This window comes from Myodes glareolus, chromosome 10 (genome assembly GCF_982192425.1).
Source record: "Myodes glareolus chromosome 10, mMyoGla1.1, whole genome shotgun sequence".
NCBI lineage: Eukaryota > Metazoa > Chordata > Mammalia > Rodentia > Cricetidae > Myodes > Myodes glareolus.
The window spans coordinates 30,654,458-30,680,094 of record NC_142035.1 but is presented as its reverse complement, the minus strand read 5'-3'; the positions used below and the strand labels follow the sequence as shown (position 1 = coordinate 30,680,094).

Sequence of the window (25,637 nt, the reverse complement as noted above, 5' to 3'; positions counted from 1 at the left end):
GCCTTCCCTGTGCCTCTCCAACACAGCACCTGCTTATCGCTAAAAGTAAGAGCCGGTGCCCAGAGAGGCTTCCTCTTACCTGACGACCTAAGCAGTCTTCCAACTCCCAACCTCATCCACCCACTACTCATAGTTTTCTCCTCAGCACTTACCATTCTTTAATAGTATATATTCAAGCATTTACTTATAACGTATACATTGTCTTCATTTGGCAGGGGCTCTGCCTTCTTAACCATTGTCTTCCAGCATCTCAGATACATTGCTGTCTGATTGTGTAAATAAGTGCATGAATAAATGAACAAATGAATGAAGTATTAGTTACAATGTTTACCACAGTAAATCAAATCTCTCTCTCTCCTGTGTGTGTGTGTGTGTGTGTGTGAGAGAGAGAGAGAGAGAGAGAGAGAGAGAGAGAGAGAGAGAGATCAATATCCAGTATCTTTCATCAATCACTCTCCACATTGCTTTGTGAGACAGGGTCTCTCGCTGAATCTGGAATTCACCAATTTGACTAGACTGGCTGTTCAGTGGGATTCCCACATCTTCCTGTATCTCTTTCCCCGGCACTGGGAGTATAGGCATAAATCGAAACACTTGGCTTTTACAGGAGCTTTGAGGACCAGGTCCCTGTGCTTACAGGGGAGGTAGTTTACCAACTGAACCACCTTCCAATGCTTTTAAATACTAATGAGGATAACGACATTATTATTATTATTATTATTATTATTATTATTATTATTATTATTATTATTATTATTATTGAAGTAAACAGAGAAAACAGAACTCATTGTGAAGTCTATCTACCATGGCAACCCATGGCCAGATTTGGGATCTGTCTTCCTGTGGCTGCCTCTCTTCACTTAATTTCCTTCCTGAGCCTGCAGGGTAAATCTCCTCCTCTGTTGCTATTTTTCTTTCTTTCTCTCCGGTCTTTGTTCCTGAGAGCCCAGGGCTCCCTCCCTACAGTAAGCTGTCATGACAAGGAACACCCTGGCAGTAGTGATTGATGGCAGGTGAATGACTCCCAATGATTTTTCTTTGCGCCTGTGTTTATTTAGCAGGTTTAAGTTTCATTTAATCCCAAGGAAAGGTCCTAGATACGGACTAGAGATCCACAGAAAAGGCCTGCAGGCTTGGCTTGTGTGCCAGAAGCTCAGAGTTGCTGGATTCTGATTCTTATTCAGCAGCACCTAGCCCACCCACTGGGCTTAGTTCCTATTAATTCTCAGACCTGCCCAGGGTTCCGGGGCCCTCGGTTCCCTCCTGACTGCCCAGAAGACAGCCTCACACTCCTTGCTGTGTGCCCACTCATAGGGCAAACTGGGAAGTTCACAGACATTGCCTCACTGGTCCTATTTAGGCCACTTACTAGAGACAATAGGGTCTCAGACTCCAGGGACACCGGAACAAGTAAGTGCTGGACAGCCACATAGAAGAAAGTATATAGCTGATGTTTCCAGTCCACAGGACAATGGAACCCACACAGCAGTGAGTGTTTGAGACACATTCTAATGTTCAGAGCATGGCCAGACTTAGCAAGTGGACTCCAACCTGGCACAGGACAGAGGTTTCACTGTGAACTGTGGTGACTGATACTCCAGGTGTCAAAGGTACAAAATTTGTTTTCTGTTAACTAATCTAATCTTTAAAAGGTTTTGCTCTGGATAAAAAGCAACCTAGCAGCTCCCCAGCCCTTGACCTTGGAAACCTGACCAGTAATTTCTCCTGAGGTTTTAAAGATAATTTACAGCTTTATTTTCTTTTGATCTAGAAAACAAAGGTTCTCCTGGAAAAGATTGTTTTTATATAGAAAACATGGCTAGGCAAAAAGAAAGAGGCAGAAATTCTCCCACAAGTCTGCCACATCCAGGGAAACAACTACGATCTGCTTGTGAAGTTGGACTCCATTCTGCTTGCAAAGCTCAGCTGTGTTTTTAGTCTTTGCTGTGACTTCTCAAGCTTTTGTAGAAAACGTGCAAGAGGGACACACACCTGTCAGCAGAGAAGAAGTGCAGAGGAATCGCTCTGGGCTGTATTGGAAGTGGATAGGAAAGTCAAGGAGAGTGTGCTCGGATGGGCCGGCTTCCTAGGGAAAGGGGAATAGGGTGAGAGGCTATCCCTGTGTCGGGGAGAGGGGAAGGGAAGGGCAATGAGCCACTGGGCCTCACACCACCTTGGCCAGCTCACATGTGTTCTGTGATCACAACTTCCAATGGCCTCCTTTGCCCCCACCCAGGTCTGTGGAAATGGATGTTTACAGATCTAGAACTGTCCCTAGTTCAGTAGGACAAAGGTGACCAACCCAGCCCAGGAGAGTGACCATAGTGTTGTTAAATATCATCACAGTCATTTTTTAATGTTGGTCCCCTCCACTGAGGAATCTGCATGCATCTAACTCACCTTGGGATGATGTTAGGAGGACAAGAAGGGCTTTCTTTCCCAGTCAAGTACTGTGACTCACGAAATCCTAGACTCACATAAAAGAAAACACTGCTATGCCTTCTATTAACTTTACTTAGCTGAGTGGAAATTAGCTGGTTCTTCTCTGCCGAAGATGGTAAAGTGTGCAAGTTCAGAGCAGATGCATTTGGAACTTTTGGTGCAATCAAGTAAGATGCATTTCCAACTGCATTTCCAACACTCCATGTTAGAGAAGACAATCCCAATTTAGTCAGATAGCACATATGCACGTATGTGCACGCACACACACACACATCACTGTGGGTGCAGTCAGACCAGTCTCAGGATAGTGCCTCACACTAAGAAAGAGCTAGGACACCTGGAAGGCTTGGAGGTGGCACAATGTCACCTCTCCATTTGGCACTCAGGTGTCGCTCACACTCCTTTTCAGAGCTTGGCCCACTTGTGGTACATCTGGCTTTTAGTAATACCTTAGGAACAATGTAGATTGGTGACTAATCAAAGGGAAAGGGTAGTGTCCCATTTTCCTCTCTTCAGGAAGTAAGGCTTGACATGGAAACTCCATGGAGGCTTCCAGCAGTACAGAGACCAGGTCATCCACAGTCATTACTTGAAGGACAAACGCTCCACTGATTGGTTTGCCTCCACCCCCTCTTTCTCTCCATTTCCTCTGTTTCCCCTCTTTTCCTCTTTCTTCCCTTCATTGCCCCTCTACTCTGAATCTCTCTCTAGTGCCTTCTAAATTAATCTTCCAAATGCATTTGTGGCCCTTATGCCTTTCCTTCCTTCCTTCCTTCCTTCCTTCCTTCCTTCCTTCCTTCCTTCCTTCCTTCCTTCCTTTTCTCCTCCTCCTTCTTCTTGTCATCTGAATACTGGAATTAAACATGTGTGTCACCATACCCTACCTATATCTTTGTTTCTTGACATTCTTTGGGGACACTAGTCCAGGGCACTGGCCAATGTGCTGACTGAAATGCTTTCTTCAGGACTCAATGTAGAACTTACTTCTTCCCATAATCCTTCCTTGTTCTCCCTGGCACCCAAGGTTATGTCAGGAGGGAGTTCCATGAACTTCCTGCACAAACAAGGTCCTCCACCCTGTTTCTTAGCAACTAAAATGTCTTCAGAAAACAAGTACACATGAGAGATGAAGCTGACCGAGCCCACTCCCAACCTCATGGTTCACCCAAAGACTTCAGAAAACTAACTTCAGCTCCAAGCTGTCCTGGCTTTACCTCCCATGGAGGTCCTCCTCCTGGGAAGGGCTTATCGATCCATGCTCTCTGGGACAGAGATGTTGACAATTTGCCTTTTCTCAGAAACATGCAGCAAAACAACCTTTCAGATGTAGTCCAGCCTCCATTGCTCAATCTGGGTCTTTTTTCTGGAAACATCTGATTGGAAAGGGATGTTAACTATTGATAAATCATTTCTCAAGCCACTTTGGACATGTGGACCCAAGTGTACAAAAGACAAGGACTCTAAACTTTGAGGGTTTAGTCAGCAGACTCCGGCACAGGAAGACATGAACCTATTTCTTTACCCCAGGGACTTGCGCTTCCAAGGTGGCTTTAAGTTAATGTCCTCAAGAACTACCGCATTAAGTCACATCTCTAGTTCAGACAAAAGTACCAGAAAAGATTTTCATGGGTCTGAACTTGAAATTACTATACCTACAAATGGCATCCGATTAACTCTTTGGCCTGAATCCAAAGTAAATGACTCCTGTCCATTGTATTCTCAAGTGAATGTGCCTCTCCCGTGGCTGCGATAGTTGGGAGGCAGCAAAGAGCTGTTAAGTCATGGCAAGATTCCCTGGCTGCTTTCTGATTTTCTGTCCACCAGTTCCTCTTCAGGGCAGTTGCAGTCCCTGGAAACTGAAACCATATGAACAGAGATTAGTTTTCTAGAAACCAATCACACACACACACACACAAGCACAACAAAAATTGAGATGGTGCATTTAGAGTCTTTAGAAGAAGAAAGATGGCCTCAGGCCTGCTGAAAAAGCACTAAGAGGTCTTAGCTGAGTATGTGGGGCTGACAAACCCAGAAAGTCCTTTGCCAAAGCCTTTCTGTGAGGAGACTCTTCTGACCTAAGCTCCTGTGAACTTGGATAGATGGTATCAAGTCAGTAGGAGACTCTGTGCTGAGACTCAAAGTTCTAGGTTTTCTGTGACAAGTGACAGGAAGTACCAGTGTTCTGAGATGACTTGGGTAGGTGGTTAGTGGATTTCTTTTCCTGCGGCTTCATATTACCAGGCTGGATCAATGTCACTAAGCTCTGAGCCCTGGTGGACACGCACATTTACACAGAGTCATACAGGTTGGAAACAATTGTCCAATGACAGGAGGGTGGGGAAATCCTAGAAAGACAATGAAAACATCACCTGTCCCGTTCACATTGTGCAAAGCCTGATCCAGGAAGAGGCTGAAGGTGACTGTAAAGAGAAGCCTAAGCAGGTGCTCGGAAAACAGCTGCCTCACACAGAGAGAAGTGCATCGGAAGGACAGTGTGTTTACTAGAGCATTGTATCCACTCCCATGTCCCCTGGGCCTCATTCATGCTCCTGCTGAATGTCTCATTCACACAAGGAATTCATTCTTCTCCCTCTCCCTACTATGCACCCAGACATTCTGTACAAACCGGAGCCTGATTCAATGTTGAATTCGGAAGGCTTTATCCTGACATCGTATAAACTGGTAGGTGAGTACAGTGACCAAATTAATGAAACTTTGGCTCTGTCTACTGCCCCACATCTCACTTCCATCAATCAGGCATTTCACAGAAGTTAGATCTGGTGTGTCTTGGTCTGCCTCTCACTCAGGCAGAGCGAGAGAGTAGGCAAAGCCTCTGAAGAGGGTCTTTGTCTTAAATACAGCCATATTGAGTGCCCTCCATCTCTTAAAGTCACCTAGTAAATTTGTAGAGAAGGGAGGTATAGACCTGGGAGGATTCGGGAAATCCTGCGTGGGAGACAAGGGAAGGATGGACTGTGTCCACTGAGGTCCACTTAAGACACTCTGGGTTTGTTTGGATTTTTGTTTTGTATGAGGCAATGCCTCCCTATGCAGTCCATCCTTGCCTCAAAACTTACTGTGCAGCCCAGGCTGTACTCAAATTCACGTACACCTGTCTGAGCCTTCCGAACACTGGTGTTACATGCATGTGCTGTCACATGCAGCCACCGCAGGCATTCTAATACAGAAATCAGGCCTGAGCTTTGCTTTTAAACTAATCACAATAAAGTAACCCTCTTCATGTAATAAATAAATGTCTCATCTTTTAAAAATTAATTAAACATACTACTTACATTAATCAGGAATATTCATTGCATGCTTAATTACATAAAGAAATGAGGTTTAGTGTGATATTTCTGAACACACACATTGTTTGCATGGATCAAGTCTATGGCAGGTCTCTGTGTATCACAAAGCAGCTACTTTCTAAGAAACTCAGACTTGTGTGTGGCGAAAGAAAGACTATTCATAATGATCAGAAATAGCCATCTCAGAACCTTTGTCTACAACCATGAGCACACAGATTCCCTTCATTTACTTCAACCAAACTCAACACAACAGATGAATACAGTCAGACAGAAGAGAATTCAGCCATCTTTGCTAAGCCAAATATTCAAGATACCTGTAATTTTTTTAACGTAATAATTGTTTTTCTCTGGAAAAAATCTAATTATCTTAATTATTTTTATGTAATGGTACACTGTTCATGTCAATATTGAATGGGTTTACTATTGTTAATTTTTAGATAAATTATGCATAATGTTTTATATGTCATGAGTACAAGTATCAAAATATGTCGTTCAGGTAGACACAAGCTCTCCAGAGTCCTCCTTTTTATACTGAACAGCAGTTTTGAACCCAGAGTTGTTCAAGTTTTCATCCAGTTTATCTTCAGAGTAAGGTATGGGATCCTCAGTCTACCAGGATGGAATCCAGGGCCCTGAGGATGAGTGTCAAATGTTCTATCCCTGCGTTGTACCTGCAGCCCCACATGTCAAGACTTAGGGTACCTTTGGAGTCCTAGAGGGGCTTCTGTCCAGCCTATCAACCAAGTTCTGAGACTTTTTTCTTGACCAAAAGTTTGTAGAAAGCTGAGTCACGTTTGGACACTGAGGCAAAAAAAAAAATGGCATTACTAAGCCATCTCCCAAGTGACCCCTTATTTTTTTCTTTGAAAGGGAGGATCCACTATGATGAGGTGAACACATTAGGGAAGGGCAAGTTCATGGAATCTCAAGGCCATCCTACCTGTGCTCAGCTGCCTATGCAATGGTTATAATACCCACAAGCAGAAGAGAGCTGTGTAAAAGGACTGAACGCAACACAGACCAAGCGGTGCCCAGCTCTGCCCTGTGGAAAGAGTGCAGAACTCTCCCCTGGTAGGATTTGCATCTATTTGTGCTACCTGAGGTGGAGGAGTTGGAGCTGGAGCACTGTACCAGTGGGATGCCCTGCAGGGGGAGCACCTCGTTTGTTTGCTCCTCTGTGAGAACTAAAGTGGGGTGTAGTGTAAGCCCCACTTCCGCTGATCTTGCAATATTGACTGGAGCTTTCAAATTGTCTGTCATCTACTATACCTGTTGCAATTGCTTTATGTGTTAAAAGAAAGTTTCCACCATGGGGTTTCTCATATATGGTATGAGTAATGAGCAGATGCCCTTGAAAGACTGCTGTGTGTATAAACCATGGGCAGACTGAGTGCTTCCAGGGGTATTTGTATCAGAATCTAAGGATACCAAATGGTACCTGAGAATGGCCACGGCTGGAACTGCTGAGCTCTGCCAAGATGGGTGTTTGGCCCTCGAACTTGGTGATACCAAAAAGCTCCTTTGCTCATGCAGTCTTGCTGACTGCAGTGAACCCTCAGAACTCTCATGTGGGTTATCCCCTTAAAAGCCATTGTGCCAAGATGACACCCACCCTCTCCTGGGACCTCATCAGCATACCACAGACCTTCGCAGCAGAGCTTGGCATTCTTATAATATTTTAATTATCGATGAGAGCATTCTGTAATTATACAGATGATGCTTCCTCATATTTTTGGTATGTCTCTTCATAAAGCATTTAAATTGTAAGACAGAGAGGTGAAGATCCCTTGATTCTAAAGGGGGAAAATATCCTTCGTGGACAGACAGAAACCTGGATCTACATTCAGCAGCTTCCCTTGGGGAAACACCAGTGCTTCATTCCCCAGACTTTTAAGACATGCATTTGCGTACCTGTTTGACAAAATTCACAGTATCTTCTAAGCCATGGATTTTGAAGGAAATCGTTTCAAACGTAAATAATGGGAACATAAACAGAAAAAATATCATCATTACTATACGTGTAACTTGGTGTTACACAGTAGCTAGGTTTTGTTAGGCGGTAGCTAGGACTTAATGAGTCTGTTCTTTATGGATGTTTTCCTTTTCAGAAATGTGGTAACTTGTTGAAAGTCATGTTTAATTTTTCCAAAAAATAAGAAAAATGATGAAAAGAGAGAAAAGGTCAAAGGAAGCAAGGTGAGAGGAGGGGAGGGAAAGACAGAGAAGAGGAGAAAAGAAGAGAGGAGAGGAGAGGAGAGGAGAGGAGAGGAGAGGAGAGGAGAGGAGAGGAGGGAGAGGAGGGAGAGGAGAGGAGGAGAAGAAAGAAAAATGGGAAGGGAAAAAACATGAGACAGGAGGGCATCAGAGGCAAGGAAAGAGATTAGAAAGTATATCTTCTGCTTCCTGACTCTAAATACATATCTAATAAATGTTCGTTTCTTTCCATTCACCCCAAATTCATGTACTTTTTTCCCCTTTAATTTCTTTTCTCTGGCCATGACTGTCACCCAGAATTAAATATTTGTGATGATATAGACCTAGTGACTGGGTCACAGAGATAAAAGATGCTGAATGCTATGGCTCCAAGTGAGCAGTTGATGGATGAATCCCTGGACTGGGGAGTGTGCTTTAAAAAGATACACCTGCCTACAGGTGGCTAAGCAGAGATCTGCGTCTATACAAGGGACAGCCATAAATCAAAACGAGATAAAAGCATTTAAAGCCAACAAAGCAGGCAACATTTTTGAGTAATTGAGCCTCGTTTTAAAAAGCAAAAAATGTCTGTGTTAGTCTTCGCCTTTCAAACATTATTCTCTGTTTGGTTAAGCTATGCAAACACAGGGGCTCTGATGTAAGCAAGACTTTTTCTTTTTGTATGTCGTACATAAATGTCTTTAATCTTTTGAGTTAGGAATTTATTGGTTGAGTCTTTATGAGTAAATTCAGCAAAGCTCTGAAATGCTTTCTTTTCCTCCAAAAAGAAAGCAAGGAGGGAGGAGGCAGGGAAGGGTCAGTGAAGTTTAAAACAGAAGGCCCAAACTGCAAAAGAAAAGAAAAGAATAAAAGGATTTGTCTGAAACAACAGTGGAGGTGAGAGTCCAGCTGACTTTTGCACAGCTTAACCCTGGGCCCAGGTGAATGTGCCTTGGGTCAGACAGAGAAAGGGGACTTGGGTGAATTTGACCAGTTACAGCAATTTCAGTCACAACAAACAGAACAAGCCCACAGCCCCACAGTCAAACCTCACAGTCACCTGGCCACGTGCTGTGTTCTCTGTTTATGCTGCTAACAGAAAGAACAAAACTGCTAGTAGAAAGTACCTAAACCATGGATTCTTGAAATCTGCCATTATTCTAGAAATTTTCAAAGACTAATTTTCATTTATGGGCTATAGTGCTTCTAAGAGCTGCTGCAAACAGAGCCACACACGGAATGGCTCTGGGCACATCCCACCTGGGACCCACAGGCTGCATGCAGCAAAGGAGAGCTATGAATGGAGCCCAACATGAAGCTGTAAACTTACTTAAGATACCATGAGATGTGTATGTGTGTGTGTGTGTGTGTGTTGTTTTTGTTTTTATAACTAGATTGCGTGAGACTCTTGTGTGAACTTACTTGTGATAAGTTGCTTTTCAGTGTCAAAAAGTTCATCTTGCCTGGGCCTTAAACAACATACATTTAGTGTCCCACCATCGTGGAGGTCAGAATCTCAGAATCAGGTACAGGATAATTGATGTCTCCTGTGGGCGCCATGCCTGACCACAGCTTGCAGGATTAGGGACCTGTCCTGCTCCAATGTAAGCTCATCCCTGCTAACCAGCAGACACACAGGACTCACACACACCCCCCAGCACATGCATACAGTTCACACATATACATCCTCACATCTCCTAATCCATCAGATACAGCACACACACATATATGCTGTCCATCCCTATACCCACCATATACACATGACTGCCCTGCATATGCCACCTAGCATAAAGACAACTCACACACATACAGCCTCACATCTCCCCCACCCAGAACACACACACACACCAGGAGATACAGATGACTGTCCCATATGCGCAATCCAGCACACACGTAATGCACACATATGGCCTCACATCTGCCCACCTAACAAATGCAGCATGCACCTTAAATAGCAGATTCACACACACGACTACATGAGTCACATCCCCCACATCCAGGAGATACACATGACTGTCCCATACATGCAAACCTCCCCCCATACACACAACTTATACATGATTCATGTCATACCATCCTGCAGACACACAGGACACACACACTTTATATCCCACACCTAGCAAACACATAACTCAATAAGTGTCACCCATCCCACACATACTTCACACGCTTAAGGACCTCATTTTCCTCCATCCAGGAGACTAAACATGAGCCATATATGTATCACCCAGGAGACCACTCAAAACTTCACACCATCCATCAGACACATACTTCTCTCTCTCTCTCTCTCTCTCTCTCTCTCTCTCTCACACACACACACACACACACACACACACACACACACACACACACACACTACACTTCTTTCCCCACCAATACAGCATGCACACACACATGCACAAACTCACAACCTTGCCATGAGCCCTTCCTCTCGTGTGTAATAGTATTTTAATTATAATTTTATTATCACTACACAAATTTAACCTAGTGTGATGCCAATTGTTTCTATTTGCTCTTCACTTTTCTTAAGTGGTCCTGATATGCTGCGTCTGATTCATTTTTGTTACACACACACACACACACACGCACACATACACACACACACACTGGTGCCACTTGCAAAGCCAACTCAGCAAACCCCGGAGGAGTTAACCTGGATGTGCTAGAATCGGGTTGCATTTTGGCAGAGAAATCAGGATGCAAGCCTGCACAGCAGCAGAACACAGAGACTACCCGAGGGAAGGTGGGCTGGACCTTTGTCACTGACCCCCAAGATGCCAAGGATGCACTGCCCTGCCTGCTGGAGATGTGGGTTGCTGCACACAGCCTGACTTCGTAACAGTGACAGCAGCAAGTGAGCGACCCCGGGAAAGAGTCCAACCAACCCTAGGGAGACTGGAGCAGTACCACCCAGCGTCAAGCAGCCAGGCTGAGGGTTGAAATGCCATCTCATGAGGAACCCACTGCGGGTCTTCAAGCTGGAGTGTGACAGAGCCGAAGCCGCGCTTCAATAACGGACCATTAGGTGTATTTAGGCGGAAACAGCCTCACATTTTGCAAACAAGCCAGGTATGCGTGGTCTGCCTCATCGGAAATTCTGCACACAGCTTGATGCGCTCACAAATTCACAATTCAGAATTAATTGGTTTTTAGGCTCTGCATTTAGGTCATCCTTCCCAGACACCCCATTTCATGTGGTGAAAAGAAATTAAGTCAATTTTCCCCCTGCCAGACCCTCGGCTCTCATCTCACAGGCCCGGCGAGCCGCCCCGCTGCACGCACTGGAGGAAGACAACCTTTAAAGGCATTCTCATTATTTCTCAGGGAGATGTCATTAAGTACTGTAAACATGTCCTGAATGAGTCCATGTCACAAAGACGACAGAGTGTTTATAGAATAAAAACCTGTGAGCATGAGCACCAAACTAAGAGAACATAGGAAAGAAAGGAGAGAAAGAGGGAGGTTTTTTTGTTTTTTGTTTTTTGTTTTTTCTGTTTTTTTTTTTTAAGAATGAAAAAGAAAGGTCATCTTGACCAGCAAGGTGAGCTGAAGGTGTGAACCATAGGTAAGCCCACCCAGATGAGCTCTAGTCACCGAGAAAATCAGAAATGGGATCAATCTGACTGGGTCCACTCTCTCACTCCCCAGGCCATTACCAGCCCACCATACCAATTTTTCGTTCCGAATTCATCCATGGCAGACATCATAAATTGATCGTCCATCTGCAGCTCTGAAAGCATACTTGAGCATTTGGCAAGAAAGTAGTCAAATCAGCTGTTTTCTGCTGCAATTAAACTCACTGATGTTTCTGTGTGAGTGATGTGGGGTTTGGGAACAGGGGTGCTCCTTTTACAACCTATGACATTACTCTAACAAAGAGAATCGTGCTCAAGATAAACTGAACACACGTCTTACTTGCTATTTGTTTGCACTGTTGGTTACAACCAAGTCTAGAGGACAATATCCTCAGAGCTTGACCTCCCCACCCAGAGTCTGGCAATTAGCTCACAGTCCTGTGGGCAACATACAATGGACTGAAGAGCATCGGTGTGTTCACTTCTAGGGAGGAATGACATCACCAAGGCTTGTTTGGCGGTTTCATCTTTGTCCCCTCATTTAGACACCAAAAGGACCTGAGGTACGTACCCACTGCATCAGGCTTCAGCCAGTGATTGACAGTATAAGCATGTAAAAGCAATGTTACCTTGTCTTGGGGTGGCCAAATGACATATCTATTAGCATTCTCAGGGCCAGGCCAACAATGCCCACTGGACAGCTATGAAATAGCATGCCTTTGGGCTTCTCCTCTCCCCCTCTGTTCCTCTCTGTCCTTACTTGATTTCTCTGGGAACATGTTCTTAACATATTATCATGTGTCTGCGAATGTTGACTCTGGACACACAGAGCTGTGGATCTTAAGCTCTTATAAAGCAGGGAGGTCTTGACACTGGAGGTGGGCGATGCCTGCTCCTGGAACTCCACTTTCCTGCTTCTCTCTGGGTTTTTGCACTAGGCCATGTCTTGTACCACAGAGAACCAGAAGCTGGAACCTCGGAGCTGCACTGGTGAGTTCTGTTAACGTACTCCCCTCTCCCTTATGCTTGCTCTCTCTGTCCTGCAAATGACAGGCTTCAGGCAGACCTTGAGTCAAGAGACCTTATAAAACAATGTCCCCAAACCAACTGATGTGAGACCATTGGAGCTGACCCCAAACCTAACAGGATGAGCTGTGAAGAGAAACTATAAAAGACTTCACATCTCTGGCGATGTTATCAGAAAACAGTTTATTTATTATTTGTTTATTTATTTATTATTTTTATTGAGCTCTATATTTTTCTGCTCCCCTTCTACCTCTTTCCTCCCCTTCAACCCTCTTCCATGATCCCCATGCTCCCAATTTACTTAGGAGATCTTGTCTTTTTCTACTTCCCATGTAGATTAGATCTGTGTATGTCTCTCTTAGGGTCCTCATTGTTGTCTAGGTTCTCTGGGATTGTGATTTGTAGGCTAGTTTTCTTTGCTTTATGTTTAAAAACCATTTATGAATGAGTACATGTGATAATTGTCTTTCTGGGTGTGGGTTACCTCACTCAAAATAATGTTTTCCAGTTCCATCTATTTGCCTGCGAAATTCAAGCTGTCGTTATTTTTTTTTTCTGCTGTGCAGTACTCCATTGTGTAAATGGACCACATTTTCCTTATCCATTCTTCAGTCGAAGGGCATTCAGGTTGTTTCCAGTTTCTGGCTATGACAAACAATGCTGCTATGAACATAGTTGAGCACATATCTTTGTGGCACGATTGAGCACCCTTTGGATATATACCCAAAAGTGTAATACTGGGTCTTAAGGAAAGTTGTTTCCTAATTTTCTAAGAAACAGTTTTAACCTCCAAAAATTCAATCAAGAAGATGAAAACAAGCTAAACTGATATAAAACAAGAAATGGGATCCTCTTTGATCGACATACAAAGCACTTACATGTGTCAGCCTCAGGTCTGTGAACACAAAGAAAACTCAAGAACCAGACAGATTTACTGATGAATTCTATGAGACATTTAAAGATGAGCTAGCCTCAAAACATCTCAGTCTATTCTGTAAAACAGAAGATGAACCCTTCCAAACTCACCTTATTACCCCAAACCTAAACCAGATGAAAGTTTAATGAAAATATATTTACATATTTTACATAACATATACATATATAATACATATAAAATAAAAACTATATTAAATATACCATTATATGATATATTATTTTCTTTATATTATATGTTGTGTTAAATGTATTATATATGGTAATGAATAATATGTAATAAATATGTATATATATGACGTCAAGTTTCTAATGAATATATCCATGAAAATTCTCAATAAAATACCAGAAAACAAGATTTGACAACACATTAAAAAGATAATACATGTGGGTCTTTTTCCAAGACTACAAGGATGGTTCAACATATACATGCCAATAAATGTAATACAGTGCATAAACTCAACCACAGAAATCACACACTCATCTTAATAGTACAGGAAAGGGTTTTTGACACAATTCATCAACCCTTCGTGATAAAAATGCTGAAGAAACCAGAAACTGAATAAAAATATCTCAGCCTAATAAATGATATATATGACAAATCTATAGCCTACATACCAAATGAAGAAAACTCAAAAATATTTCCTTGAAAATTAGCAATGAGACAAGGCTCTCTACTCTCCTCGCTCTTGTTTAATACGGTGTTTCAATTTTTGCTACTTTTTTGTTTTTACATTATGCGAATGACTTGCCTGCCTGTATGTATGTGTATTATATGAATGTCAGGTACCTGTGAAGATCAGAAGAGGGTATTGGATCCCCTGGAAGTGGAGTTACAGATGGTTGTGAGCCACCATTCAGATGCTAGGAAACAAACCTGGGTCCTCTGGAAGAGCAGCCAGTGCTCTTAGCCACTGAGCCACCATCTCACCTTCATGTGTTTCAAGTCTTAAAATAATAAGTCAAGAAAAAGAAATAAAAGGGACACAAATAAAAAATAAAGAAGCCCAAGTGTTCCTAACTCAGATGTTATGATCCTTACTAAAATACACTGAAGACCCAGAAAACCCTTAGATCTAATAAACACTTTCAGCAAAGTAGAAGGACACAAAATCAATATATAAAAATCAATTACTTTTCCATATTTCAATAAAAAACTTAATAAGGAAGAAATCTGTTTAAAAAGCCACTTTTAAAAAATCCTCAATAGTTTTAAAAGTAAAATATCTAGGAATAACCCTACAAAGGAGCACATGACCTCTACAATGAAAACCCTAGGACACTGGAGGAAAAAACTGAAGAAAAACACAAAAAAATAAAATATCAGATGCTCATGGAATGGCAAAATTAATATCATAAAAATCATCAAAATGTCTCCATCACCAAAAGTGACCTACTGAATCAACAAAATCCCCACCAAATTTCCAGGGACTTTCTTCACAGAAGTATAAAAATCAATCCCAAAATTTATAGGAAGTGATAAAGGACACTGAATAGCCAAAGTAATTCTAAGCAAAAATCAGTTCTTAAGATACCACAGTACCTGATTTCAAATTTTTACTACAGAGCCATAGTTTAAAAAATAAAAAACAAAACCAAACAAACAACAGGCTGGATGGTAGTGAGACCTTTAGTCTCAGCACCTGGGAGGCAAAGGCAGGTGGATCTCTGTGAATTCGAGGTCAGCCTGCTGTATAGAGCAAGTTCCAGGCTCCAGAGCTACACAGAGAAATCCTGTCTTGAAAAATACAACAAAAAAGCAGTCCACCTAATACCAGCACAGAAACAGATGTGAAGATCAATAGAATAGACTAGAATATCCAGAAATAAATCCATATAATAACATATATGTATATATGTTAAGAGTTAGCAACCAGTATATATAAAGAATTCAAAAAGTTTATTAGCAAAACATAAATCACCCAATCAATAAGGGGAAACTGAATTGAAAAGAGTTTTCAAAGAAAGAAACAAAAATGCCTGATAAATATTTGAAAAGCAATTCAATATTCTTAGCTCTAGTGGAAATGCAAATTGAAAGTACATCGTGACTTCCTGCCTTAGACAGAAGGAGTGCCATCAAGGAAATGAACAGCCAGAGCAAGGGAGGATGTGGGGCAAAAGCCTTGCGCACTGGTGGTAGAACTGTAAACTGGTCCAGACGCTGTAGGGATCACTATGGCATGAAAACAGAAGTGGAACTCTGGAGGAGGAAGGATATCAGTGGGAGGTGGGGGAAAGGCCAAGAGGGTAAAGAAGAGAAGTAAATATGAGAAAAATATAACTACATGTGCACGAAAAAGTCATAAAAATCCATTGTTTAATATACTAACTGAACAAGAATTTATTTTTTAAATGAAGTGATTAACAACTTTGCCTATCTTTCCAGGCCTGTGGTCTCTGGTGCCAGAAACTGGTCCCTCACACCCCGAGGGTGACATATGATATTTGCTCAAGACTTACTCTGTAAAGCCATGGGCCTGTCTAGTAGCCAGGCATTTTGAGTACCCCTATCTCCAGTGTGATCTTCCTGAAAGCCCTGTCCTACTTTGTGACAGAACATGGCTTAGTGTCAGAGCTACAGTTATTTATCTGCAGGCTGAAGTCTGGGACCTTCCTGAAGAAACTGCTGTGGGAAAGGCAGGAATCTCTTGAAGAAAGTTGATGAAACTTATAGCAGATTCTGAAGTGGTCTGTATAAGTCTTCTCTTGCTGCAGTTAGCAGGCTAGCTAACTCACATATTTCTTTCCTTGTTTCTTAACTCAAGGTTGGTCTCAGTGGGATGTTGAGACATGGTGTATAGCTTCCTCTTATGGAAACTCCAAGGGAATACTCCTTTATCTTCCTTTCCTTAGTTTCTAGAAAGTGCTTATATTGCCTGACTGCCATCCTTCTGATGTGGGATTTCCTTCCATATGCTGTGAATATGTCTTATTTTGGTTGATTAATAAGGAAGCTCGTTCAGTCTATGGCAGGACAGAATAAAGCCAGGTGGGAAATCTGAATAGAGAGAGACAGAGTAGCAGAGTCAAGGAGGTGCCATGCAGATACCGAAGGAGAAAGACCCGACCTCAGAAACTCACAAATAGTCCACACCCTCGAGGTGATATACAGATTAATAGAAATGAGTTAATTTAAGATGTAAGAGCTAGTTAGAAATATGCCTGAGCTATTGGCCAAACAGTGTTGAAATTAATATAGTTTCTGTGTGATTTTTCTGGTCTAAGAATGAAAGAGGAGTCCCTGTTTACAAAATGGCACCCAACGTTCAGCAATGTACATCCACATAAACCCTAAGAAAGCATAAAAAAGGACTTCTAACCCACAAAAATGGGAGTCAATTGGAGCTTCTTGTTAGCCACATATTTTCAAATAAGCTCTGTTTTCTGGTGTGGAGCAGAGGCATGACTCTTTTAAGAGAAGGCTTCTTGACTCAGTATTATCAGCAAAAGCTGCAGGACTTCTTTAAGAAACGGCTTCCTGGTCTGTGCTGGCAGCACAAACAGCTCTGGCTCTTTTGAGAGGTCCTGCACTTAAATAAGATGTGTGAGCAGCTTATTAAAATTGCTTTATGGAAATACCCCGGAGCTGGGGTGGTGAGCATGGCTTGCAGAGCCAGTGAACATATCTTTGCCATGTTGGACTGGGTGGAGCCAACAGGCAAGGCCACAGCGTTGATCCTAGCCACACCCACTTAGCATTTTTTTAAAAAGTGCTCCTAGTCAGATAATGATTACAGATATGCAATAAAGACAGATTCAGACAAAAATAAAGCTCTGAACAGATCACAATATGTTTAAAATTGTACATAGGCTTGGAAGATAGAGGAAAAAGAGTATAAACACTTATAAAAAATAAATAGATTTAGAAATAAAACAGTCTTTAAAGAGACAGTAAAAGTAATATAAAAGTGTACAGACAATCATAGATTAAAGGAGTAAAGAAAAAGCCTCATAAAGATGGAATATACACAGAGTCTGGATTATGTGTATTATTGTGTTCTTTGAATTTTTTGACTGTAGAGAGATATTTGATTCTGGGGGCTACTAAGTTAAACCAACATAAAGGTATCTTGACTTCAAAATTTAAGTCTAAGGATATGTTGTTTTGGAAAGGAGGTTTTGCTTCCCCCCCACCTCCCTGCAGAGAATGAAAACCTGTGAATTCCTTTCAGGCTAATGTAATTTGATGGAATAAGAGTTCCCCCTCAAACATCTCTGTGAACCCTAAAAATACTTCATCCAACAAACAGCAGAAACCAGTTTGGAGAAAACAATGACCAAATTTCCAAAATGATTGTTTATGAATGTTTGTTTTCATTTAAGGGGGGATTATGATATAGAAATAAATACTTTACATTAGTATGGATCTTGGTCTATTGATACAAATTTAAGGTCTATTTTGTTATGCTGTGTTTATGTATTTCTGCTCTTGTTTAAGGTATTGTGTTTGTGCAGCTCATTTAAAATGTAATCTATAATCATCAAACTTTTATATATTCTAGTTAGATTTTCTAGATATGCAGAGATTATTTCAACTAGATAGATAATTTCCACACTTCAAAGACCTACAGAATATGACATTTAACAGGGTTTTTTTTTAAACTTTGACTTTTCCCAACAGTGAAACATGTCTGATTCTGGCAGTACCAGTTACTTCAGAGAGGATAATGGACATTGAAGAAACTTGTTATGGAATTTGCCTTCAATGTGACAAGGCTAGCCATTTAGACAAGAAACTGCTCTTGCCTGGGCTGCTTGATGGTTGGTATGTTGAATGAACTGGATGTGTAGAACCCACAGAAAAGTGAATGCTGAACTTTCCAAAAGATAAGACAGTCCTTCAGGGTTTCTTCTTCACAGATGAAACGAAACTACCAGATATTTTGCAGGACACAGAAGAAAGTGACTGACAAACTGTCAATATAGGCAAAACAGTCTTTCAAATTTCCTGCTTCATGAAAAAGTCTGCCAGATACTATGGGCCTGTAAGCTAAAGTTGGTTGCCCAAATGTTGCAAATGAGACTTTGGGTGCTTGCCCAAGTAGTCAGTTGTCTCTGTCATTCTTTGCACCTTTTGGAAGATGCTTGATTGAACTTCCTATTTACTCAGGTAATATTATTTCCCTTCTCAGGTCTTGAAGACTAGATAGTCATAGTTACTTTCCTCTCATGACTTAGCCAAGCATTTTTATACTTAATATTTGTTCTTATTATGTATAGTTTTGTATTAGACTTATTACTGTCTTATTTTTTTTAAAAAAGTGGGAGGTGTTGTGGAAACTCCTTCAGCCAATAGCCTTTAAGATACCAACCCACTCTGTGATACTATAGTCTCATGTACTATAAATGCAGACGAAAGTGTGCCACAGCCCCTTTTTACTGCTGGATTCAGTTCCAGTTCCTAATGCATGCAAAGGACTGCAGATCATTACCCTTACTATGAATTTATCCCCAAATAAATAAACCACTGTTATATTCCATTCAGATTACTGTGGAACTTTTTGGTACAACTACATTCTTCTACATTCAAAGCCCAAGAGGGGTGATGAACATTTCATTCCTCCTCACTCTGTTCTCCAGAGTCATATCTACCTCTGAACTGCCTCTCCTCTATGTATAAGGGTTTTTTTCGTTACAAGGGGCCTATCTAGATTGTCCGAGATCACCTCTGTGAGTGAGTTTCCTAGCAACCTTAATTCCATCACACTGTAACCCTTGGCCACATCATGTAGCACAGTCACATTTTGGGGGGAGGGGTGTAGATATCCTTGATGACATGTTTACTTACCTTTAGATCTGTGAGTACTCTTCTAAAGAAAAACAACAACACATCACACATGTTCATTCATGAGTACTTGGCCATAATCTTGCTGAATTTCTGCTTTAGGGCAGTTGTGCTTAGACAGGAAGATGTAATTACAAGCAAAAACAATATAGTGTGACAGCTGTTTTGGTTTCCCCGGGCCTGGCATTGTGCTGAATTCAAATTTTCATACCTAAAACTAAAACATGTAAGGAACTCTAGGACCCATTGAGTGACGTCTCTCTGACTAAAGAATTCACAGTGAAGAAGGATGAAGAAAATGAAAAAGGAAATAAGGACTGCGAGGGATGTGATCACCCACTGATACAAGGGGACGGATCTAATGAGAGTTTACCAAGGCCAGTTGGACTGGGACTGAACGAGGACGCGATCCCACCAGATTCTCTGAATGTGGCCAGATTCTCTGAATGTGGCTGGCCGGAGTCTTTCCGAAAAGCCATTGACAATGACACTGGGACTTGTTTCCTCTGCATATACTGGATTTTGCGGATCCAGTCTGTCTGGACACTCACCTTCGTAGACCTAGAGGGAGGGGGGAGGAACTTGAAGGAACTTGAACTTCCCACAGGGCAGGAAACCCTGACTGCTCTTAGGGATGGAGAGGGAGGAGGAGAGGGAGTGGGGGGAGTGGGAGGGTGTTGGGAGGAGGGGCGGAAATGGAAACTTTTATAATTTAATAAAATTGCTTTCTAAAAAAAAAAAAAAGAATTCACAGTGAGACACAATGAAAGGCAGACAAGGGGCAGTAGAGGTAGCCCAGGGCTGAGTACATGCCTAGCATTTGTAAGGCCATGGGCTTCATCACACTGAAAAACAAAAGCAAACCAAACTGAACCACAAGCAGACTTTTGATCAACAGCAAGTTGTTCTAGATGCGCCTGTAAAGGAAAAAGATGTACAGAAAACAAGAGCTCCTCTGCCCCCACGCTTTGCTCCTAACCTCACCAGCACCCTTTGAATAACACTGACTGTACTCTAAATGCAACTCAGACATTGTGTGATACGTATTTTATCCTGTGTGTGTGCAGGACCCACAGAAAAGTGAGTGCTGAACTATTTTGCCCTGTCTAAACCTCAGGACAACCCCAGGAATGGAGGGCAGTAGTTGCCTGGAGTTTTCAGACGAGAACACAGAGAGGGAGAAATCACTTGTCTAAAATTACAGAACTAATGTGCCCAGTTCGCCCAGACAGACCTTGATGCAGGAGGGTGTTACGGCAAGCCATAAGCCATAAGCAGGTCAGGAAGATGGAAAAGAAGAGAAGATTGGAATGGGGATGTCTCAGGAAAAGGTAATAGGACAGTGGCTTCATGCTGATCAAGCTGCAGAAGTAGGTACTGAGGTACATCAGTTTCTTCCATTATGATGTAGAGTTCATGTCTCCTCTGAACCCCTTAGGTGACAGGCTGCAAGACCCTCTTAGGGTATGCATAACTCCCAGACATTTCTGGATCTTTCTGCTGTGTAAGAAAGAGTCACAGGTGTGGGCTGTTGGAAAAGACAGCATTCAGCATCCAGGAAGGGAAGACAGCACTAAAAAGGTGACCTGAATATGGAAACTACCCTGATAAGGTCCAAACAAGCTAAGTTAACTTCTATTCTCTTTATCTTCCTGTGTTTTGAAATTGTCTTAACACTTAAGCTTTTGCTTTTGTTTTCTCCGTTTTTCTTTTACCTAAGTACTTCTTGTCCACCAGGTCAGTGTGATGCCAATATTAAATTGCTAAGTATTTGACCACTCAGAGTAATCACAACTAATTTACATTTGTATCTTTTGACATTTGGTTTGCTAATAAAGGAGAGCCAGTTAGCAGGTACTGATAAAAAAAAAATATGCAGATTAAATACCACTCTCTGAAACCAGTCATTTTCCAAATGGCTTTAAGGCATCATAATGCTGTTTTGAATTTCTATCCACACATAGCTTTAACCATGGCAATGCTTTTGTGCAAATGAGAGAATAGGGTGTAATATTGTCTTTTCAGAATTGTCAGGACCAGGTCACTCCTGATTCCAAACTTCACCAGACCTTGATCTTCACTACAAATATGATGTTTTTGCATGACCTTGGATCTTTAGTATCTCAGAAAATGGCTCTTTTATGGGTTTCAGATGGAAAATGTAAAATTAATAATTCTTGTAGACGAATGTCCACATATTTTGCACATACTCCCAACAGGTGCTTTGCTCATCGTGCCACTGATTTAAATGTAATTAACATCTAAATGATGCATTGCTGCTTCTGAATTCCAAACTATACAGGGCATTTTTTTTTTGAAATAGATATTTAATGTTGCTATCCAAAAGCCTGGGGAAGAAAATGATCTCTCAAGTAGTGAATAAGGATCGCCTGTGGTCTGTGTGTGAGAAGGCTATGTACTTTTGGAGTAAGTCATTCTTCTGTCCCAAAATAAACACACACACACACACACACACACACACACATACATACACACACACACACACACACACACACATACACACACACACACACACACACATACACACACACATACACAACGAATGGTCAAATACCATGCATTTGTGCTACTTAGGACCGAGTTTAACTGTAAGTAACAGAGATCTAAAACTGTTAACCTAAGTGAGAAAGCAGTTTGTTATCCCCTCACGAGCATTCGGTCTCTGCCCCACATATTCTTCACGGTCCCTTTCAGCTCACTAACTTATCGGCTGTTTCCATGATTTGGTTCTTTCTTTATCATCCAAGATGGCAGTAGCCAAGCAGACAACAACGTATGGCATTTACTTCTTTGTTTGTTTGTTTGTTTGAACTATACTGTCAGCACATATCACAGGCTGATCTTGATCTCTCTGTTCCTTCTCCCTCTACTTATCCTTCAACCTCTACTGAGATTACTGTCAGAAACCACTGTGCCCAGCTCAGACCAATGATCTTTCAAAGAAGGATTTACAATTATCAACTAACTCTTTCCTTTAGATCTTATTGGCCAGACTCTAGTTACATGACCATATTCAAAGGATACTGGGAAATGTAGTGTATATCAATAACCAAGAACCTGCATCTAGGGATTCATTGTTATAGTAGGTAAAAGCAAATGGATTTCTGGAAAGACAAACAGCCTCTTTTTGTGGTAATTCCTGTGGATATCCTTACCTCATTTAATTTTGGTAAGGATTATTGGCTCTCTTCCCTAAACTGAAAGGAATTTCCTTTTGCTTTTCGCTCTCTAATTCCAGGACAGGGATTAAATGTGAGATCAGTTGTAATTCGGAATAAAGGATTTTGAGCCATGAGAAATCAGTCTATGCTGGATCCCTTCATCATGGTGGGATTCTGAGAGAGATCATTTTATTTGCCCTGGAAACAGAGACAGCATCACCAAGGCTGCGCCTCTCATCCCTGCAGCCCCGTGTTGAGGTTTAAATCTCAAATGTTCCCTTGTAAGCCCACACTTTGAAGATCTGCTCCCCATCTGCTGGTGTTAATCTGAAGGTTGTGGCATCTTGAGAAGGTGGGGCATAGCTGGCAGAGGAGGGTGACCAGAGGCAAGACTCTGAAGGTTATTTCTGCCCCCGACTCTGGAGTTCTCTCAGCGTCCTGGTCCATTGCCATGTGACCTGCCTTTGCCACACTCCTTCTGCCAATCCCAACCACTCTCCTTATAATAAGAACAGGAACTCTGAAACTATAAGCCAAAGGGCTGCTTTCCTCCTCTCTGCTGATTCCATCCAACGCTTCCTCACAGTGGAAGAGTAACTAATACATCCTTGTACCCAGGATTTCAAACACATAGGGCAGTGAGGACAAAGCTCTCACCACCAGCACCACACCACCTCCGGGCAACCTCAGAGGCCTTCATGACTGCCTTTTATGAGCTACAGTACAACTCAGTGCACCCTCTGCCAAGTTCCGCTTCCTCCACCTTCCCCATCCTCCGCAGCCGCAGCCACTCATCTCAAAAGTACTTTCTAAGCAATCTACCCTCGATCTCCAGTCTACCCCGCCCTCCAGGCTGCTTCCCACGGATCTCCTGCAGCTGACACTGAATCTCGCCTCTAAGGATGGTCACATCTCATTCAGGGCTCTCTGACTGTTGAGGAGAGCTAGCTCTGCTCAACAATCCTCTCTCAGCCTGGAAGTCCCTTCATTATTCCAGGACCCCCGCTTGTGGGGACAGGAGGTAGCGGTGAATCTTTTGGTAGGATGTGTCATCATGTGAGGAGTAAAACGCTCCCAGAATCCATCTCCACTCGGCCATGTTAACTGAGTCCTGGGAAGCCGCCGCCTTCCTCATTGGTTCCCTTCCCACTTCTTGTGTCTGAGGCTAATATAGAGGGCCAGCAAAATGACTCCATGTGCAAAGGAGTTTTCATTTCAAGTAGCCTTGAGCACCTGCCTGAGTCTGGTCCCTGAGACCCATGGGGAGTTGGTTCGTTCAAGTTGTCCTCTGACCTCTGCACACGCAAGTGTGTGCATCTACCTACCTACATAAATACATAAAAGCAATTTTTAAGTAGGATTTACTTACCTAAATGGTCAAGAAAATGCTTTAGCTTTCTTGATAAACTTGAAAATTTGAAAAGATTCTCAAAACGAAGATTTCAAGCAGCCTCACAAGTCACGGCTTCGTTCTTCTGTGACAGCCCGGCTGTCTCTTTAGCTCAAGGCAACTCTGCCTGGTGTTGCATCTTTGCTCTCTGGCTTTTTAGGACTGCTCCAGCTGCTGTCTAATACTGAATCACACTCCCACCCATCTGGAAATTCTCCTCGGCTCGGAAAAATAAAAGAGCCAACAACTATACTCCTCTGGAACAACTATGTGCTCTCTGGTACAAGGTCATCTAACGGGGTGGCCTGGAACCAGAGACCTTGGCTTCCAACACAGGTTCTCCCAGGTCTTTTGACCGGGAACAGTGGCAGCTGGGAACTTGCCACAGATACTTCAAATTCTTGGCTCCCAACCCAAGAACCTTAACTGGGCTAGGTATTCAAGAAGCAGGGACTAACAAATCATGTTTCGACTTGTCCTCCAGAGGACCCCTAGAAAGTTGGAGAACCCCAGAAGGTATAGACAGGAAAACATTCTCTAAGACTCTCAGGCTAGTTTTAACTCCTAATAACCCCAAACAATGCCTCCACACTCTTTCAGTCTATGCTTGTGACTACACTGGGGCTTATCTTAAAATAGTTTTCCAGTTATGAACTTAGGCTTTTGAGAGAGATGTATGCCGTTCTTGAGAATTTTAGAGTACATCGATATTCAAAACTAATGCTGGCCAAGCTTTTCCTCTATGCCCTAGCACTTCAGCAAAAAAACATTTTTAGAAATGGTTGTTCAACTTTTCTGCTACGTGACCTAGAAAAGACTCCAGCTGCTGTAGGTGGATCTGACTCCACAGCAGGCAATAAAGGTCTTGCTAACCCGCCTTTATTTGCTCTCTGCTCAAGATAAACATTTATCACTGGGTGTATTGATTAACACCATATCACTTTCCTCCCCACACTTTCACAAAGGAAGCAGGCTCCCTTTGGGAACACAACCCTTTGTGGGGCTCACAAGAGCCCCACTGTTATGTTGGCGATGAAGGTGTGGGACTCGCTGTGCCTTGAAGAAAGACCAACCAGCATCACAAGTTGGTTTGACTATTAAGGGATGTTTATTCTTAGGTAGCCTATGCAGGAGCAGAATGCACACTATCAGGGTGAAGCACGAAGACACAGTAGGAAACAAGGGACACTGTAAACTGTCACAGCCACTGATTTCTTCCCCGTTCTGCCCTCTTCCTAACCGCTAGCAGTTTTTGTTCTCCTTTTCTTTCATTTACATTTGAAGAGTGTTACATATATAGAATCACACATTATTGGATTTTTTGAAGATTAAATTTTTCAACTTCAATATAGTTCTCAGGAATTCATCTAGGTTATTGCATCCATAAATGCTTTTCCACTTTTTATTTATTGCCAAGTAGTATACTATGATATGGTTTATCACATTGTTCCTAATAACTCACTCTTCAAAATGCATGTAAATTGCATTAGCTTCAGGCTGTTATGAATGGCACGGTCATTTGTACAAAGGTGTTTGTGGGAATATAAACCTTCATCCCTCTGGGCAGAAATGTCCAAGAACTCAACTGCTGATCGTTGGTAGTGACATGTTTACTTTACATTTTTATTGTTTTAGATTTGTGTATTTTGCTTTATGTGTATGGTTAGTTTGTTTGTATGTATGTAAGTGCACCATGCACAAGGCTGGGGCCTGTGGAAGCCAGAAAGAGGGCACTGAAGACTCTAGAAGTAGAGTTACAGATGGTTTTGAGTCTGGGTCCTCTGTAAGAATAACAGATGT

At 42.2% G+C, this 25,637-nt stretch overlaps 1 long non-coding RNA gene across 3 annotated transcripts; it reads right to left on the bottom strand.

The window, feature by feature from the left end:
* Window positions 1-3,903: 3,903 nt before the first annotated feature.
* Window positions 3,904-24,315, bottom strand: LOC125413840 (uncharacterized). 3 transcript variants are annotated; one of them, XR_007236067.3, is made up of 4 exons: window positions 23,817-24,298; window positions 7,662-7,687; window positions 6,453-6,551; window positions 3,904-4,298 (listed from the first exon to the last, which is right to left on the bottom strand). It is a non-coding gene; the product is annotated as an uncharacterized LOC125413840 (long non-coding RNA). The 3 variants fall into 3 exon arrangements; XR_007236065.3 differs by lacking the exon at window positions 7,662-7,687 and having other exon boundaries at window positions 23,817-24,285; XR_007236066.3 differs by lacking the exons at window positions 6,453-6,551; window positions 7,662-7,687 and having other exon boundaries at window positions 23,817-24,315.
* Between the last annotated feature and the right edge of the window lie 1,322 nt (window positions 24,316-25,637).